Source organism: Bos indicus x Bos taurus, chromosome 19 (genome assembly GCF_003369695.1).
Source record: "Bos indicus x Bos taurus breed Angus x Brahman F1 hybrid chromosome 19, Bos_hybrid_MaternalHap_v2.0, whole genome shotgun sequence".
Lineage (NCBI taxonomy): Eukaryota > Metazoa > Chordata > Mammalia > Artiodactyla > Bovidae > Bos > Bos indicus x Bos taurus.
Genome location: NC_040094.1, coordinates 7,584,267 through 7,600,079, shown reverse-complemented (window position 1 = coordinate 7,600,079; position 15,813 = coordinate 7,584,267). Strand labels below are relative to the sequence as shown.

Below are 15,813 nucleotides of genomic sequence, written 5' to 3'. Positions count from 1 at the left end.
TACTAAAATTGAAGGTGTAATAAACACTCCCTCCCCCCTAAATGGATAAGGACCAGATGGCTTCATAGGTGAATTCTATCAAACATTTAGAGAAGACTTAACACTTACCCTTTTGAAACTCTTCCAAAAAACTGCAGAAGAAAGAACACTCCCAAGGTCATTCTACAAGATCATCACCTTGATAGCAAAACAAGATGAAGATATCACACAAAACAATTATAGGCTAATGTCACTGATGAACACAGACACGAAAATCTTCAACAAAATGCTAGCAAACCAAATCCAACAATAAAGTGATCATATATCCTGATCAAGTGAGATTTATGCCAGGCATGCAAGGATTCTTCAATACATGCAAATCAATCAATGAGATACACCACATCAACAAATTGAGGAACAAAAATCATATGATTATCTCAGTAGGTGCAGAAAAATCTTTTGACAAAGTTCAACACACATTTATGATTAAAAAAAAAAAAAGAAAGAAAAACTCTCCAGAAAGTGAGCTTACAGGGAACCTACGTTAACAAAATAAAGGCCATGTGTGACAAACTCACAGCAAACAGTATCCTCAGTGGTGAAAAACTGAAAGCATTTCCTCTAAGATCAGAAACAAGACAAGGTTGCATATTCTTACCACCATTATTCAACATATTCTTGGAAGATCTAGCCACAGAAATCAGAAAAAAAAAAAAATAAAACAAAAGGAATTCAAATTGGAAAATAAGAAGTAAAACTGTCACTGATGGCAGATGACATGATACTATACATAAAAATTTCTAAAGGTGCTACCAGAAAACCACTACAGACAATGAATGACTTTGGTAAAGTGGTAGCATACAAAATAAATCCACAGAAATGTCTTGAATTCCTGTACACTAACAATGAAAAATCAGTGAGATTAAGAAAATAATCCCATTTACCATCACAGCAAAAGAAAATAATACATAGTAATAAACCTACCTAAAGAGACAAAAGACTTGTACTCAGAAAACTATAAGATTGTGATGAAAGAAATCAAAAGATGACACAGACAGATGGAAAGATATAACATGTTCTTAGATTGGAAGAATTAATAATGAGAAAATGACTACAGTACACTACCCAAAGTAATCTACAGGTTCAGTGTAATCTGTATCAAATTACCAATGGCAGAACTAAACAAAAATTTCTACAGTTTGTATGGAAACACAAAGACCTTGAATAGCCAAAGTGATCTTGAGAGGGAAGAACGGAGCTGGAAGAATCAGGTTCCCTGGCTTCAAACTATAGCTACAAATTCATCAAAAACAATATGGTACTGGGACAAAATCAGAAGTATAGGTCAATGTAAGATGATAGAAATTCCAGGGATAAATCATACATCTATGTCCATCTAATCTATGACAAAAAAGGCAAGAATATAATGGAAAAATAAGTCTCTTTAATAAGTGGTGCTGAACAATTACATGTAAAAGGATGAAATTGGAACACTTCCTAACACTATACACAAAAATAAAACGAAAATAGGCTAAAGGCCTAAATGAAAGCTCAGATGCTATAAAACTTTTACAGGAAAACATGGGCAAAATATTCTTTGACATAAATCACATCAAGATCTTCTTCAAATTACTGCTTGGAGCAATGGAAATAAAAGCAAAAATAAACAAATGAGACATAATTAAACTTCAGAGATTTTACACAGCAAAGGAAATCATAAAAAAAAAAAATGAAAAGAGAAACCTTAGAGTGGGAGAAAATATTTGCAAATGAAGCAATCAACAAGGGATTAATCTCCAAAACTAACAAATAACTCAGACAACTCACTACCAAAAAAGCAAGCAAACCAATCAAAAAATTAGTGAAATATCTAAATAGATAATTCTCCAAAGAAGATATATAGATGGACCAAAAAAAAAAAAACATGAAAAAATGCTGAATATCACTAATTATTCAGTTCAGTTCAGTTCAGTCTCTCAGTCCTGTCCGACTCTGCGACCCCATGAATCCCAGCACGCCAGGCTTCCCTGTCCATCACCAACTCCCGGAGTTCACTCAGACTCATGTCCATCGAGTCAGTGATGCCATCCAGCCATCTCATCCTCTGTTGTCCCTTTCTCTTCCTGCCCCCAATCCCTCCCAGCATCAGAGTCTTTTCCAATGACTCAACTCTTCGCATGAGGTGGCCAAAGTACTGGAGTTTTCAGCTTTAGCATCATTCCTTCCAAAGAAATCCTAGGACTGATCTCCTTCAAATGGACTGGTTAGATCTCCTTACAGCCCAAGGGACTCTCAAGAGTCTTCTCCAACACCACATTTCAAAAGCATCAATTCTTCGGTGCTCAGCCTTCTTCATAGTCCAACTCTCACATCCATACATGACCACAGGAAAAACCATAGCCTTGACTAGATGAACCTTTGTTGGCAAAGTAATGTCTCTGCTTTTCAATATGCTATCTAGGTTGGTCATAACTTTCCTTCCAAGGAGTAAGCGTCTTTTCATTTCATGGTTGCAGTCACCATCTGCAGTGATTTTGGAGCCCCAAAAAATAAACTCTGACACTGTTTCCACTGTTTCCCTATCTATTTCCCATGAAGTGATGGAACTGGATGCCATGATCTTTGTTTTCTGAATGTTGAGCTTTAAGCCAACTTTTTCACTCTCCTCTTTCACTCTCATCAAGAGGCTTTTGAGTTCCTCTTCACTTTCTGCCATAAGGGTGGTGTCATCTGCATATCTGAGGTTATTGATATTTCTCCCAGCAATCTTGATTCCAGCTTGTGCTTCTTCCAGTCCAGCGTTTCTCATGATGTACTCTGCATAGAAGTTAAATAAGCAGGGTGACAATTAACAGCCTTGACGTACTCCTTTTCCTATTTGGAACCAGTCTGTTGTTCCATGTCCAGTTCTAACTGTTGCTTCCTGACCTGCATATAGGTTTCTCAAGAGGCAGGTCAGGTGGTCTGGTATTCCCATCTCTTTCAGTATTTTCCACAGTTTATTGTGATCCATGCAGTCAAAGACTTTGGCATAGTCAATAAAGCAGAAATAGACGTTTTTCTGGAACTCTCTTGCCTTTTCCATGACCCAGCAGATGTTGGCAATTTGGTCTCTGGTTCCTCTGCCTTTTCTAAATCCAGCTTGAACACCTGGAAGTTCACAGTTCACGTATTGCTCAAGCCTGGCTTGGAGAATTTTGAGCATTACTTTACTAGCGTGTGAGATGAGTGCAATTGTGCGGTAGTTTGAGCATTCTTTGGCATTGCCTTTCTTTGGGATTGGAATGAAAACTGACCTTTTCCAGTCCTGTGGCCACTGCTGAGTTTTCCAAATTTGCTAGTATATTGAGTGCAGCACTTTGACAGCATCATCTTTCAGGATTTGAAATAGCTCAACTGGAATTCCATTACCTCCACTAGCTCTGTTCATAGTGATGCTTTCTAAGGCCCACTAATTTTTCATAGTGATGCTTTCTAAGGCCCACTAATTATTCATAGTGATGTTTTCTAAGGCCCAGTAATCACTAATTATTAGAGAAATGCAAATGAAAACTACAATAAGGTGTCATTTCACACAGGTTATTTGTTTTTAATTTATTTATTTTAGTTGAAGGCTAATTACTTTACAATATTGTAGTGGTTTTTGCCATACATTGATATGAATCAGCCGTGGGTTTACATGACTTCATGCCGGTTAGAATGGCCATCATTAAATAATTTACAAACAATAAAATGCTGAGATGGTGTGAGAAAAGAGAACCCTCCTACACTGTTTGTGGGAATGTAAATTAGTATAGCCACTATGGAGAACAGCTTGGAGGTTCCTTAAAACACTAAAAACAGATACCCTATGACCCAGAAATTCCCCTCCTAGGCATATGCCCAGAAAAAAACATAGTCTAAAAGGATGCTGCTGCTGCTAAGTCACTTCAGTCGTGTCCAACTCTGTGCGACCCCATAGATGGCAGCCTACCAGGCTCTGCCGTCCCTGGGATTCTCCAGGCAAGAACACTGGAGTGGGTTGCCATTTCCTTCTCCAAGGCATGAAAGTGAAAAGTGAAAGTGAAGTTGCTCAGTCGTGTCCGACTCTGCAAGACCCCATGGACTGCAGCCTACCAGCCTCCTCCGTCCATAGGATTTTCCAGGCAAGAGTACTGGAGTAGGGTGCCATTGCCTTCTCCAGTCTAAAAGGATACATGCACCCTAATATTCATTGCAACACTGTTTACAATTTCCAGCACATGGAAGCAACCTAAATGTCCATCAACAGAAGAATGAATAAAGAAGAAATGGTACATATATACAATGGAATATTACTCAGCCATAAAAAGGAATGAAATAACATCACATGCAGTGATATGGATGGCCTTAGAGACTATCATACAAGGTGAAGTAAGTCAGAAAGAGAAAGACAAACTTTGCATAATATGTGGAATATAGAAAAACTGTACAGATGAACCTAACTGTGAAGCAGAAATAGAGTGCTAGATATAGAAAACAAACATATATAATTACCAAGGGGGGAACAGGAAGTAGAATGAATTAAGATTGGAATTTTCATATACACATTACTGAGTGACTGATCTGATCTGATCTGATCTGATGTATAATAATAGATAACTTCTGAGAACCTACTGTATAGCTCAGGGAACTCTACTCAATGCTCTTTTGTGACCTAAATGGGAAGGCATTCTAAAGAAGAGTCAATATATGTATATGTACAACTGATTCACTTTGCTGTAGAGCAGAAACTAACAAAACATGATTAATCAACAGTACTCCAACAAAAACAAAGATAGTTTGGATAAAGGGTTTGCAAAAAATAAAGAATGCTGAGAAAAGAGCTTTGTGTGTGAACAGGATTTTGTAAGATTGTATTAACTTTAATTAGAATTTTAAATTTTGTTTTTTGAATTTTTTGAATTTTTCTAACAAAATTTTGAATTTTGTTAGAAATAGACTGGGGCAGGAGTGGATTTCATTTCTCTCAGTAAAGAGAGCAAAATTTTCTTGGCATGCTGCTGTTGATAACAGATCATATGATTTTCCTTGCCTTTAAGTAATCTGTATTTGTTTTTTAATTCTTTTGTCACTTGGTTAAGTGAATAAGTATTGTTTCACAGTAACCTGTGATCTATTTGACCAAGTATTTTGGAATATTTTTGATGTTTTTGACAAACTCCTCAAACTCCCCAAATTCTAACTGAAGTTCTTTGACCCCCAGCAAAGTTTGAGATGCTTCAGAGGAATCCTGAGGCATTGCAGAGAGATTTTTTAAAAGCTAACTAGAATTATTTGGCATGAGAAAATTCTATCCATTCCATCTTGTATCACTTCCTTATCAAAGAGTAAGCTCCTCTGGGCTCCTTGCTAGCCAATCTGAGCCCATTCTCTTATGAGAGCTGGGCCAGTTTATTCTGAGGCATCCACCTGAGAGCGGAAGTGGAATTTGGGGGCTACATCTCTGACCTTTTGTTTATAGGACCATGCTTGTTGTTCGTGTCTGTGTTTCAGTACTGGCACTGGCTGTTTGAGACATCTCTGGTCTCTGAGCTCTGAAGACAATATGATACTCTCTATTGCATTGGCTTTGGCCATAGCAAAACATCAGTTGAGACTTTTCCCTTTTTGAGGCAAGAGACCTATGACCTTGGGAGATCATTTTTCATTATATAATTTGTTCTCTTGATATTTGTGTTTGAGCCATCCGATCTATTTTCCATCATGTAGTCCCTTTGGGTGTAATTTTGCAAAACAGGGAAATCTTTAGTTATGCTCTCATGAATAAAAGAATGATACTTTTTACTGTAATACTGTTTGACCTCAGTACTCTTGAATCTGGAGAACAAGAGTTCCTAATGGCTCTGCTATTGTATCAAAGTGAGCCTTTTGGAATTGGTTTTGCATGAATTGGAATTTCGTGTGCATGAACGTCCTGTTCTCTCTTCCTGGTTTTGACTTTTGTTATGCGGACCTTGTAATGCAACCACTGATTCTTGTTCTTATGAAAATAAGGCATGTGAATGTGAGTGAATGATATGTTTTATTGTCTATTACTGCTGTCTATTATGACTAAATTGAATATTTAGTAATTTTAAAAAATCCTGGAAAATTGCTAAGGTGGAACTCTTTGGATATTCTAAAACATGCTTTTGCATGTGCAGATACAGGAAGCTAGTTTTCTAGAATGAATACACATTTCTCTTCTTATGATTTTGAGATATAAATGAGCTACTTGATCAGATCAGTAGCTCAGTCATGTCCGACTCTTTGCGACCCCATGAATCGCAGCATGCCAGGCCTCCCTGTCCATCACCAACTCCCAGAGTTCACTGAGACTCACGTCCATCGAGTCAGTGATGCCATCCAGCCATCTTATCCTCTATCCTCCCCTTCTCCTCTTGCCCCCCACCCCTCCCAGCATCAGAGTCTTTTCCAATGAGTCAACTCTTCACATGAAGTGGCCAAAGTACTGGAGCTTCAGCATCAGCATCATTCCTTCCAAAGAAATCCAGGGCTGATCTCCTTCAGAATGGACTGGTTGGATCTCCTTGCAGCTCAAGGGACTCTCAAGAGTCTTCTCCAACACCACAGTTCAAAAGCATCAATTCTTCGGCGCTCAGCCTTCTTCAAAGTCCAACTCTCACATCCACACATGACCACAGGAAAAACCATAGCCTTGACTACATGAATATATGTTGGCAAAGTAATGTCTCTGCTTTGGATTTATGCTATCTAGGTTGGTCATAACTTTCCTTCCAAGGAGTAAGCATCTTTTAATTTCATGGCTGCAGTCACCATCTGCAGTGATTTTGGAGCCCAGAAAAATAAAGTCTGACACTGTTTCCACTGTTTCCCCATCTATTTCCCATGAAGTAATGGGACCAGATGCCATGATCTTCGTTATCTGAATGTTGAGCTTTAAGCCAACTTTTTCACTCTCCACTTTCACTTTCATCAAGAGGCTGTTAGTTCCTCTTCACATTCTGCCATAAGGGAGGTGTCATCTGCATATCTGAGGTTATTGATATTTCTCCCGGCGATCTTGATTCCAGCTTGTGTTTCTTCCAGTCCAGTGTTTCTCATGATGTACTCTGCATATAAGTTAAATAAACAGGGTGACAATATACTTGAAACCTTAACTAATCATTTATGATCCCAGAGAATGAGGGGAAAAGAGGCCTTTTGTTATTTGGTATGTTAAATTACATGAGAAGCATTGTCGAATGAATGATAAGCTTTTTCAGGTTATATTATATAGGAAAATGTTATTAATATGAAATATCTAAAACTTTGGTATTCTTGTTATTGCAATCAAGTTTCTTTTTCTTTTTCTTTTTTTTTTTTTTAGTAGAAAAAGCATTTTATTTTAATGGAAAAAGCTACATTAAGATCTGTAAAAGGTATCTATATAATATTGTCTATACAGAAAAACCTGACTTGCCTCTTGAGAAATTTGCATGCAGGTCAGGAAGCAACAGTTAGAACTGGACATGAAACAACAGACTGGTTCCAAATAGGAACAGGAGTACGTCAAGGCTGTATATTGTCACCCTACTTATTTAACTTCTATGCAGAGTACATCATGAGAAACGCTGGACTGGAAGAAACACAAGCTGGAATCAAGATTGCTGGGAGAAATATCAATAACTTCAGATATGCAGATGACACCTCCCTTATGGCAGAAAGTGAAGAGGAACTCAAAAGCCTCTTGATGAAAGTCAAAGTGGAGAGTGAAAAAGTTGGCTTAAAGCTCAACATTCAGAAAACGAAGATCATGGCATCCAGTCCCATCACTTCATGGGAAATAGATGGGGAAACAGTGGAAACAGTGTCAGACTTTATTTTTCTGGGCTCCCAAATCACTGCAGATGGTGATTGCAGCCATGAAATTAAAAGACACTTACTCCTTGGAAGGAAAGTTATGACCAACCTAGACAACACTTACTCCTTGGAAGGAAAGTTATGACCAACCTAGACAACCAAAGCAGAGACATTACTTTGCCAACAAAGGTCCGTCTAGTCAAGGCTATGGTTTTTCCTGTGGTGATGTATGGATGTGGGAGTTGGACTGGGAAGAAGGCTGAGCGCCAAATAATTGATGTTTTTGAACTTTGGTGTTGGAGAAGACTCTTGAGAGTCCCTTGGACTGTAAGGAGATCCAACCAGTCCATTCTGAAGGAGATCAGCCCTGGGATTTCTTTGGAAGGAATGATGCTGAAGTTGAAACTCCAGTACTTTGGCCACCTCATGCAGAGTGTTGACTCACTGGAAAAGACTCTGATGCTGGGAGGGATTGGGGGCAGGAGGAGAAGGGGACAACAGAGGATGAGATGGCTGGATGGCATCACTGACTCGATGGACGTGAGTCTGGGTGAACTCCGGGAGTTGGTGATGACAGGGAGGCCTGGAGAGCTGCGATTCATGGGGTTGCAAAGAGTTGGACACGACTGAACTGAACTGAACTGATACAGAAAAAAATTCAGATGTGACTAGCAGCAAATAAAAGTTACACATCTTTCTACCTAGCAATGTAATTAATTCACATTGTGATAAAGTTAAGCCAAGTATAACAAAACCAAAACAAGTGTTTCTCCATAATCAGTATACTGAGAATTACAGTGTAAAGATTATTTCAGGTTTAAGAAATCTGCAATCAATCTACAGAACACCCCAAGAAAAGGGAGACAGTAAATTCATTTCATTATCAGCTGTTGGGTTTTTTCAATACTGTTCACAGAAAAAAAATAACAAGTTGACATACATGTAGATAGAATATATTTAGTCTATACAGTAAAAAATATAAATTATAAAGTGAGCTAACAAAGAATGAAATCTGAATACATATTTATAAAACTGATGACATCTTAGATAACACATACAGTATTTTTCATGTAAAAACATCTAGTTTCAGCAGAAGCATAATTTAGTTGCTTTTCAGATGCATTGTAGATCTTGTAAGCTGAAGATGCAGATGTCCAAGTATCTTAAAAACCATAATAAATGTCTTTCTCAATGCATACAAAATGATAAATGCTCTCATCACAGTTTCAAGAATATTTTTGGAAGTTTGTTTTGTCTTGTTTCAGAAATACATTTAAAATGGTAAAAATCAAAAGATTTAATTGTACAATGAAGCAGTAAACAGTGCTCAATTTCCTGCTAATGGTGAAAAAAACCTAGATTTTACAGTACTCTGGTATATATGAAAATGTTTTTGACTATACATTGCATATTTCTGAGTCCATTCTCTTGCATGTCTGTTGTATTTTTCTTTGTCTGATTTATAGATTTGTGCGATATCTGGTACTAAGGGGTCATCTGGATTAGGGTCACAAACAGAGAACGTATGGACAATAAAACTTTCGATACAGTCAGAGCTGGTGACCGCTGTGTCCTCAGGACATAAAGACAAATGCTTCCATTACTGTTTATGTTTGGATGGTAAGTTTTTGCTGTGAAAGCAGCCTTTGGTGGTTTAAAAGGGTAGTCAGTCGTAAAATGTACAGTGAGAAAGAAGACTCCACCTTGATATGCGCTACCAGGAGGCCCCATAATAGTTGATTGCCGGTGGAACAAGTCCTCTCCCACAGGTTCAGCCGAACAGTGAGCAGGTGGGTCGCGCTGTAGATCGCTTAACTCTTTCTGAATCGCTTCAGCCATGGGTCAGGGAGGGCCGTGGGCCTGCGGGGGGATGGCTGCTGGGCTCAAGGGCGTGGGGTCGAGGGGAGGGAGCGGGGTGCTCGGATCGCCGGCTGCTCGGCTGGCTCAGCGGGGTGGGTCCCCGCTCGCTGCTCTCTGGCTTGCTCTCTTAATCAAGTTTCTTGATTGATTACATAGTAATTAGTTGACTTTCTCTGAGTTCCAAAGGGTAGATTCAATCTGTTGTTAAAAAGAGAAGGAAGGGAACGCAGAAACAAAGCAGCTGTCAAGAAACTATAGTGTAACAGTATGGCAGGGTCCTAGTTCTTCCTCAAGGAATATACATTGCTTACCACCTCCAGAGGGAAAAAGAAAGCAGCAAGCTCAAGGGCTCAGCAGGTTCCCAAGTATCGTTGCTTTTGCTCCTAGGGTGGTTTTTGAGAGCCTCCTTTGGTTCCCTCTTCTGACACTAGAACTGTTAAAACACAAACTGAGACATATTAAAAATAAACTTGAATCAGCATACAACCAACCAGACTGAAAGGAACTTCAGGGGTGTACAAAATGAGAGACTTTCTTAGGCAGAAGGGAGCCAGAATAGGAAGTTACATTAAGAAGAAAGCAAGTTGGTTATTATGTGTGTGTTAAGTTTCTACAGTTGTGGCAACTCTTTGGGACCTTATGGATCATAGCCAGCCAGGCTCCTCTGTCCATGGGATTCTCCAGGCATGAATACTGGAGTGTGTTACCACACCCTCCCCCAGGAGATCTTCCCTACCCAGGGGGTTAAACCTGCATCTCTTATATTTCCTGCATTGGAATGCAGGTTCTTTATCACTAGCGCCACCTGGGAAGACCCACGTTGGTTATCATAAGTTTTCTTTTCTTTAATCTATTAGGAAGATTAAGGCAATTCCTGATTGAGTAGTTTGAGGTTACATTTCTGGGAGAGCCAAACCTCTATGGAAGTCTTGGTTTGATAAGTGGAGTTTAGCATAAGTGACTTTTGGGGCTTGCTGTCTTGTTTTTAAGAGTGGTTAGCCATAGACTCTTAAAATAGTACCTATTTCCTTACATAACTGATAGTCTCTCATTATCATAAACTGTGTACAGATTCCATGTCCTCTGTAATTCTCAGGTGGCATTAGTGATAAAGAATACATCTGCCAATGCAGGAGACAGAAGAGATGCGGGTTGGATCCCTTGGTTAGCAAGATCCCCTGGAGAGGGAAATGGCAATCCCCTCCAGTATTCTTGCCTGGAGAATCCCATAGACAGAGAAGCCTGGTAGGCTGTAGTCCATAGGGTTGCAAAGAGTCAGACACAACTGAAGCGACTTAGCAGGCAGAATTTTTTCACCTTTGTGAATTCCACTGCCTAGCACTGAACCTGGCGCATCAGGTAGAGAACTTGCAAACTCACTCACATAACTTGCTGCCTCATTGTTGTTCCATTATTATATCTGATGAAATGGAGCACATATCATATGTATCCAAGCAGACATACATAAAACAACATATAAATACATTAGCAATACAAATAGAGAAGGCAATGGCAACCCACTCCAGTACTCTTGCCTGGAAGATCCCATGGGCAGAGGAGCCTGGAAGGCTGCAGTCCATGGGGTCGCTAAAAGTTGGACACGACTGAGCGACTTCACTTTCACTTTTCACTTTCATGCATTGGAAGAGGAAATGGCAACCCACTCCGATGTTCTTGCCTGGAGAATCCCAGGGATGGGGGAGCCTGGTGGGCTGCCGTCTATTAGGTTGCACAGAGTTGGACATGACTGAAGCGACTTAGCAGCAGCAGCAGCAATACAAATAATTTTTCTGAAGGCCTTCTATTTTGTTGGTTCTAAGCTCTGAGGACCTCAGTAAATAATGTGCTTTTGTGTTCCTAAGTTCAGTTCAGTTCAGTCGCTCAGTCGTGTCCGACTCTTTGCGACTCTGTGAATTGCAACATTCAAGGCCTCCCTGTCAATCACCAACTCCCAGAGTTCACTCAAACTCACGTCCATCAAGTCGGTGATGCCATCCAGCCATCTCATCCTCTGTCATCCCCTTCTCCTCCTGCCCTCAATCCCTCCCAGCATCAGAGTCTTTTCCAATGAGTCAACTCTTTGCATGAGGTGGCCAAAGTACTGGAGTTTCAGCTTTAGCATCATTCCTTCCATAGAACACTGAGGGCTGATCTCCTTCAGAATGGACTGGTTGAATCTCCTTGCAGTCCAAGGGACTCTCAAGCATCTTCTCCAACACCACAGTTCAAAAGCATCAATTCTTTGGCACTCAGCTTTCTTCACAGTCCAACTCTCACATCCATATGTGACCACAAGAAAAACCATAGCCTTAACTAGATGGACCCTTGTTGGCAAAGTTATGTCTCTGCTTTTTAATATGCTATCTAGGTTGGTCATAACTTTCCTTCCAAGGAGTAAGCATCTTTTAATTTTATGGCTGCAATCACCATCTTCAGTGATTTGGGAGCCCAAAAAAATAAAGTCTGACACTGTTTCCATGATTTCCCCATCTATTTCCCATGAAGTGATGGGACCAGATGCCATGATCTTCGTTTTCTGAATGTTGAGCTTATGTGTTCTTAAGCATATATATATTTATAGGTTTCCCAGGTTGTGCTAGTGGTAAAGAATCCACCTGCCAATGTGGGAGATGCAAGAGACATGGGTTTGATCCCTGTGTAGGAAAGATCCTGTGGAATAGGAAATGGCAACCCACCCCAGTATTCTTGCCTGGCAAATTTCATGGGCAGAGGAGCCTGGAGGGCTACAGTCCATGAGGTTGCAAAGAGTCAGACATGACTGAGTGTGTGTGTGTGTGCGCGCACACACACACACATTTCTTCCTTGTAGTTGGGGAGGAGTTTAGAAAATTAAACTTTGGAAAACGCAGACCTGCTTGCATTTTATATGACTTTCCTTTTTCTCTACCACTTCTGGCTCTTGCAGTGGCTCTGCTCTTACTGGATGCATGCTATAGTCACACTGGAAGGTGTACTGAGAACAGCATGGGCCAGGAGCATCAGGGGTCATGCACATGGAGATTCTCTGATCTCTTTTCTCTGGTTAAACTTCTGAGTCTCATGCTCTACTTTGGAAACTAGATTTGAGTGGGGGCTTCTCAGCGTGCTGCCTCACAGTGGGAAGGAAGGATTCATAGAACAGGCTTAGAGCGTCTTGGCCAGCACCCCCACACCATGCTAGGAATGCTGGAGATGATGAACCGTTGGGGAATGAGCAGCTGTTAGGATTGAGTATGTCTCATCAGGTCACTGCTCAGCCCAAAATCTTTCAAAACTTACTGGCATTCTGGGTATAAAGTAAAAGTCCTTACCATGTCTCTCAGGATCTCCCACAGCCTCACCACCTTCTTCTTCAGCCACATGTGAGATGCCTTCCTCCACTCTCATTGCTCAGACCTATGGGCCTCCAGTTGTTCCTGCAACATGACTGGCTCTCCTGCTTGAGGAATTTTATGGAAATGATTCCTTCCATGTGGAATAGCTTTCTTCTTCAACCCTCATCCAGCCAACTCCAACATGTTCTGCCCAACCCCCCAAACTTGGTTAGCCCCCTTTACTTGCCCACTCTCACAACTCATCACCTGTTAACAGCTTGTCTGCTGTGTCTTCACTAGATCATAGCTCCTTGAAGGTGCACCCCACGTGTCTCCCTCATCCCAGGAGCTACCATGCTGTCCCCTGGCCAGATGGATGCCAGACCATTGAGAAATATCTGTGAAGTGAACACACATCTCAAAACATCTAAAGACAATTCCCTGAGCCGGCTGGGTGGTGCTTCCGGAAACAAGAGAATTGAATGGGCTCTTCCTGCTTTCTCTCTTTCAGCCCAGTAGGGAAGCAGGGGTTTTGAAGGGCAGGCCCTAGATATGAAGATTCTGGGTGAGAAATTGCAGCCAGAGAGCCAGGTCAAGACTCTCACTGTGAAATACGAACATCTTCAGGAAGTGACTCTCTGCTGGAATTTCTCGTTTCCAAGTGTTCATTAACTTTAAACTGTTACACAGTATGAATAATTCGCCTGTGGGAAAAGAAATTAGCACTGACCAAAGTGCTACTTTAGTCATCAAAATTCTGAAATCCTGACTAATCTCAGCTGAATTCAGTCCAGACTGAGCCATTTCCATAATATTAAAGTATAACCAGTAACCACACCAGCAAAGACACCCCTTCACAAATAAAGGATCTGGTGGTCTCAAGAAAAGACCAATCAGAAACTGAGGAATCTGTAACCCCTAAAATGATAGCTTGGGGGAAAATTTTGGCTTGAATTAAATTCAGTTCAGTTCAGTTGCTGAGTCATGTCTGACTCTTTGCGACGCCATGGAATGCAGCATGTCAGGCTTCCCTGTCCTTCACCACCTCCTGGAGGGTGCTGAAACTCATGTCCATTGAATCAGTGATGCCATCCAACCATCTCATCCTCTGTCGTCCCCTTCTCTTCCTGCCTTATTAAACTTCAAAGTAGTATTTAACGTAATCACATCAAACCTCTCTGTCTGGGTGGGTTTTGCAGAGGCAAAACATCCAGAGGGGTATGTGTCATGTGGTCAGTCTTCTCCAGATCAGTAAAGTCACTCATTAAGTACCATTTGAGTGCCTAATGCCAGCTTTACTCTTGGTTCAGAGGTTCTCAGTTTCCCACATAATCTCATATATCAATGCTGTATGGTTCTGTCTTCTTCGTATTAGCAAGCACGAATGTGAATTGGTCTTGACTCTGCTAATTATAGCAGGCTTAGTGACTTTTTTCAACTTCCTTATCTAAAAGCTCATCATTCTCAGTTCTTAGCAGACCAGTACTCTTGGCTGGAAAATCCCACGGATGGAGGAGGAGCTGGGTGGGCTACAGTCCATGGGGTTGCTAAGAGTCGGACACGACTGAGCGACTTCCCTTTCACTTTTCACTTTCATGCATTGGAAAAGGAAATGGCAACCCACTCCAGCGTTCTTGCCTGCAGAATCCCAGGGACAGGGGAGCCTGGTGGGCTGCCGTCTATGGGGTCGCACAGAGTTGGACACGACTGAAGCGACTTAGCAGCAGCAGCAGTAGCAGACCATCAAACACTGTTTAAAGATATAGTTTCTATGACAGCATTTCATATTGATTCTCTGCTCAAAGAGTATAATCCTAGTGCTTGGGTCTGAATGACTCTATACATAAAATGTCAACTTGACCTGTATTATATGAGACATTTAGATTCAATTCACCTAAAATTCTAGCTATATTACAAATGGTGATATTTTAATTATACATCTATGAAGTATTCACCTTTTTGCATAATTCTATCCATATGACCACAGTGACTGGCAGGGATTGACACATGGTTTAGAGGGGATCATGGGATAGTTTGGGACCAACTAGAAAGAAATGCTGTCTTTTTTCGACTCGGCATGAACCTGGGAAGATGTAGGCCTGCCTTTGGCTCTTAGAAGCCAGCCTGCCACCAAAGATGGCCCAACATCAAAGAAACCTTAGAGAACAGAGCTCATTCTTAATGTCAGGTTTGAGCCCCTGTACCAAATTCCTACCTGGGATCACTGTACCCCTGGCCTTGCATGTAAGTGAGCCTGAGATTCCATCTAATGTTCCAGTCCATGACAAGACCTCAGGATTCTGCTGTATGAGGGGGCACCCCAGCTCTGCCGGTCACCAAACGTGGTCCCTCAGGTGCTGCTGGGGGCAAAGCAGCCATGGGGGACACAGACATCAAGGTGGCCACTGAAGGGACTGCCGGCGGACAGTCTTCCTCCTGGAATCACTTGGTTTAGAAGAAAAGCAGTCAGGAATGATGAGCAATAATTTGAATGTGGAGTTCTTAGAACAAGCCCATATTGACTGCCAGAACTCATTTGGACAAAGATTCTAAAAGGAGAGAAACAAACAAACAAGTAAAAATGTATGCTTATTACTGAAGTAAAACTGTTATGATCTTTTAAATATAAAATAGCATTTTATCTGCTATATTTTTAAAAATGTGCTTGGATCACATTTGGACTTGCAAACCAAAGAGACTTAACTTGATTCATTCTCAAAGAAGAATCAAGGTAGGGAGGAGAGTGTACACAGGACAAGTACAAGTTTGAGTAAATTCCTGGGGTTGGTGGTGGACAGGGAGGCCTGGTATGCTGCAAAGAGTCAGTCACAACTGA

At 40.9% G+C, this 15,813-nt stretch overlaps 1 long non-coding RNA gene and 1 pseudogene across 1 annotated transcript; both read right to left on the bottom strand.

Moving 5' to 3' along the window:
• Window positions 1–8,944: 8,944 nt before the first annotated feature.
• Window positions 8,945–9,664, bottom strand: LOC113877666 (annotated as a pseudogene).
• Window positions 9,665–9,727: 63 nt separating this feature from the next.
• LOC113878425 lies at window positions 9,728–14,007 on the bottom strand. Its single transcript, XR_003506982.1, has 3 exons — window positions 12,975–14,007; window positions 9,975–10,111; window positions 9,728–9,861 (listed from the first exon to the last, which is right to left on the bottom strand). It is a non-coding gene; the product is annotated as an uncharacterized LOC113878425 (long non-coding RNA).
• Window positions 14,008–15,813: the final 1,806 nt, after the last annotated feature.